At 36.2% G+C, this 4,246-nt stretch overlaps 1 long non-coding RNA gene across 1 annotated transcript; it reads right to left on the reverse strand.

Moving 5' to 3' along the window:
• Window positions 1-29: 29 nt before the first annotated feature.
• Window positions 30-3,749, reverse strand: LOC117800609. The gene is made up of 3 exons (XR_004623127.1): window positions 3,472-3,749; window positions 2,906-2,937; window positions 30-271 (listed from the first exon to the last, which is right to left on the reverse strand). It is a non-coding gene; the product is annotated as an uncharacterized LOC117800609 (long non-coding RNA).
• Window positions 3,750-4,246: the final 497 nt, after the last annotated feature.

A 4,246-nucleotide genomic window follows, 5' to 3' on the forward strand; every position in this document is an offset into this window, starting at 1 on the left:
CCTGCTTCCTCCTCTCCCACTCCCCCTGCTTGTGTTCCCTCTCTCGCTGGCTGTCTCTATCTCTGTCAATTGAATAAATTAAAAACAAAAACAAAAAAAACAACAACAAAAAAAACCAAGCAGTCTAAGACTAGAACCTATACACTAAACCATGACTGCCCCTTGTTTAGGTGCTTTTTATAAAAACTCAGTTTAGAAAGAAATACGTACCTATTAATCTTTTCCTTAGACCACTAGGTGCTGTAGACAGAAATTCACTTTTATCGCTGTTCTGTTTAAAAATAAAGCAATACAGTTTCAATAATCAAATAATAATGACACGTAAATTAATGATGGATGAGTGGAAGAGGCTAGAAAAAAAATATTTTGTTTTCATTAGACTACCTTTGAATTAGAAGACAATGACAAATAACTCTATTAGGAAAAAATAGCAGAAAGCAACAAAAACAATACAACAAATTCCAAAGGATTCCTAAAGTGATTCTAGAAGTTGTATTCCAGACATCTATAAAGTATTTTTATTATGTAAAGAAAAAACATAAGCATATGAATTAGCCTTCTGAACCACTTTCACCCATCAGATTAGAATATTTCTTTTTAAAAAATTAATAATATCCAGTGATAATGAGTAAGTGAGGAAATGGGCACTCCTATGCATATGGCAGTGGGCCTTTTAATGTGCTTGAAATTTACTGGTGTTAAAGTGTTACCTTCTGTGAGGAGAAGAGAAAGAAACCTATACATTTTACTCCATTATGTCAAAAATGTTTCTGAAAAACACTTTACAGAAGTATAAAGACTGTTTTTCTTTTCCTCACAGAATATAATACTCTAACACCAATAAACTTCTAGCACATTAAAATGCCCACTCTTGTATACATGTTAATTTTTAACAGATTTGATAAAAAGTCCCTGTGTTATTTTGGCAATATGAAATTATGATGAAAAATTTAAGTCTGTTGTCTTGTGATAGGTTGTTGGTGCTAGTTTCAAAGTTAATACATTCCAATTTGGGATATTAAGAATAGTACTAATATATAATAAATGAACTGAGCCCAGTGGATTTATAAAGTATATACACTTTTTTGATCCAGATCCTTAAAATATGTTTTTACATTTTGCACATCTTGATCCACATGGGCATACAGTATGTAATTGAAAAAAATTATAATTAAATAATACTTACAAAATAGATATTTTCAATTTTATTTTATTTTTTAAACTGCAGGTCATATCCTACTAAACTCATCTCAAGACTAAAAGTCGAGACAGCCTGCCTCTCATACCTTAATTATCAGGTATGAGAACACCTGTGTCAAAATAACCGTTTCAGAAAATTCTTGCTCAAAAAGGTAAGGCTATAAATTAAAAAATAACTTCAGTGTTTGCTACAGAAATTTTTGAAACTAACTTATCTAAACAGTTTGCTCATTTGGGCAACCTGTTCTCCCATCATGATAACAGATTACTCAGCAGGGCAACCAGCTTACCAAACAATAGTTCATTCATCAGGACTCAGTTCAAGACCCTCTCTTTACTGTGTCCACCAATCCTCAGATATCATGTAGTGAGTTTTGTCTAATACATATCAGTTTCCCATCTTGATAGTTTTGCCTGAAGCCTTTTGATTCCAGATCCCCAAGCCCTGTACGTATTCTCTCCTGAACTCCCCCTTCTAAGACAGGGCACTAAGACGGCCACTGTGATGTTGTCTCTTATTGTGGTAGGTTTTCTGATGGTTTCTTGGGGGAATTGGCAAGATCCACTTATGTGTTGTGATCCACACCTTGAAAAAGAATATGCTAATGTATCTTATATTCTTTTTTTTTTTTAAAGATTTTATTTATTTATCTGACAGAGAGAGACAGCCAGCGAAAGAGGGAACACAAGCAGAAGGAGTGGAAGAGGAAGAAGCAAGCTCATAGCAGAGAAGCCTGATGTGGGGCTCGATCCCAGAACGTTGGGATCACGCCCTGAGCCGAAGGCAGACGTTTAACGACTGTGCCCCCCAGGCGCCCCAGCTAATATATCTTATACTCTTGACTGGATTATGGGAATGAGTTCTATTCTTTCATAGTGATACAGTATACAAGATATAATACAGGAAAAAAACATTACCAAAGACAAAAGAGGCTCTAACATGTCTAATCTCACATCTAGACTTGCCTAAATAGGACATTTGTACACAGGCCATAACCATGGCCCTGAACGTCTATACGCACATTTTTATAAGGGGTTCCCCAAACTTAGCCTATACACAATTCCAGGCATGTCTAAATTTATAGCCATCCAAGCCTGGACACACCACTCACATACGCATTGTGCTGGATCTGTCCATCCCCATCTGGGCTTGAACATAATCAGACAGGGCCACTTGACAAGGCATAATGAAAAAACAAAATCACAAAAAGACAAAAGAGAGGATAAAAATTCTCAGTTCTTTTCAGCTACCCTAGAACAAATTTACCAAAACCAACTTTGTTTTCCAATGTAAATTATGAAAGGATATAATAATGGATTTAATGGATCTTGGCATCAATCTCTCAAGAAACAACAGAAAATTATGTATAAAAGCAAAGCAAAACAAAACAAAAACAAAACCCATAAAATTTCCAGGCCAGCTCTACTAAGGTGAAAATAACCAGAGATAGTTCTGACATAGAAATGACACAGCAGTTAGGTATAGAAGACCTGGCTTCATTTTTCATCTTTTCTCCTTCCCAGTTAGATGAACTTAGACAAGTCAATTCACCTCTCTGAACCTCAGATTCTTCATCTAACATAAGGTGTCTAATTGGCAAATACCCGTAAATTGTAAAGCACTATATAAATTAAGAGATAAAGTGGCTATTTTTCATGTCTTTGGAACACTAAGGTTTTTGCTTGTTTTCAGTCAATTGCTTACCTTCAATTGAACTTTGTCTGAAGCAGAATGCCCTAAAGAATAAAACAAAAAGGGATTACTTACCATGAGTACTAGTCTAGTTTCATTAAACTGCTCCACAAATCTCCACAAACTGTGACTTCCAAACCCGCAAAGCTTTATTTCAAATAGAATGGAGCAAAGCAAATCCTCCACTCAAGGATGTGGCTAACTCAAGCAAATGATAATGGGGGTTTTTTAAATTAACATACAATGTATTGTTTGTTTCAGGGGTACAGGTCTGTGATTTCAAAGTCTCACACAACACACAGCGCTCACCACAACACATACCCTCCTATAACAGGGTTTTAAGAGTGTTTCTAGTTGGCCCTGTCAATTTGCACAACTTCAATCAGCACAAATACTTCCCCCTTTTATTGATAGCTAAATATGGGCATACTAAGGCACAAATTGGGTATTAACTGCAGTTTGTTGAATGAATTTTCAGAACAGAAAAGAATACATACCAATGCATTTAGACAAGGAAAAGAAGCATAACTTGAAGCAACTATGAAAAATCTATTCAAAGAACTGAGGTAAAATCTTACCCTTACTACATTGAGGAATGTTTATCATAATTTCAGGATCATTCTTCAAACTTAACGAAACATTTTTTCTTGGTGTTTTTGCTAGTTCTGAAGCTGTAAACAGACAAAAGTATATAAAATAATCTTTAATGGATGACAGCAGATGAAGGGGGAAATAGCTTTATTTCACTTATGTTAAGTTTTTTTAAAAGATTTATTTATTTGAGAGAGAGAGACACAGCGCACATGTGATCAAGAGCAGGGGGAGGAGCAGAGGAAGAGAATCTTCAAGCAGACTCCCACGGTGCGTGGAGCCTGATGCGGGGGCTCAACCCATGAGACTTGAGCCAAGATCAAGAACTGGTTGCTTAACCAACTGAGCCACCCAGGTGCCCCTCATATACACAAATTCTTAGGGGAAAAAAAAAAGAAACCCGCCTGCTACTATTACCAGGAAGATAAATAAACCTACCCATATTAAGAGTACTGCCTCTTACCCTTATTTGCTATGTTCCAAGCATCTTAAGTCTTCTTTCAAATATCTACAGGTGTCTCAAGAAAATACAAATAAATAGTTTTGACCTTACTGCTTTCTATAATTGTCATTCTCTCTCCCTCTCCTCTCCATCAACAATGTTACACTCTTTACATTGCTTTATCATATATACTTGAGGCATATCTTTGCTAGGGATAAGAAAGAATGGCCAGAAAATAGGATCTAAAATCAAATGGAGGGGCGCCTGGGTGGCACAGCGGTTAAGCGTCTGCCTTCGGCTCAGGGCGTGATCCCAGCGTT

The sequence above is a fragment of the Ailuropoda melanoleuca genome, unplaced genomic scaffold (assembly GCF_002007445.2).
Source record: "Ailuropoda melanoleuca isolate Jingjing unplaced genomic scaffold, ASM200744v2 unplaced-scaffold73246, whole genome shotgun sequence".
Classification (NCBI taxonomy): domain Eukaryota; kingdom Metazoa; phylum Chordata; class Mammalia; order Carnivora; family Ursidae; genus Ailuropoda; species Ailuropoda melanoleuca.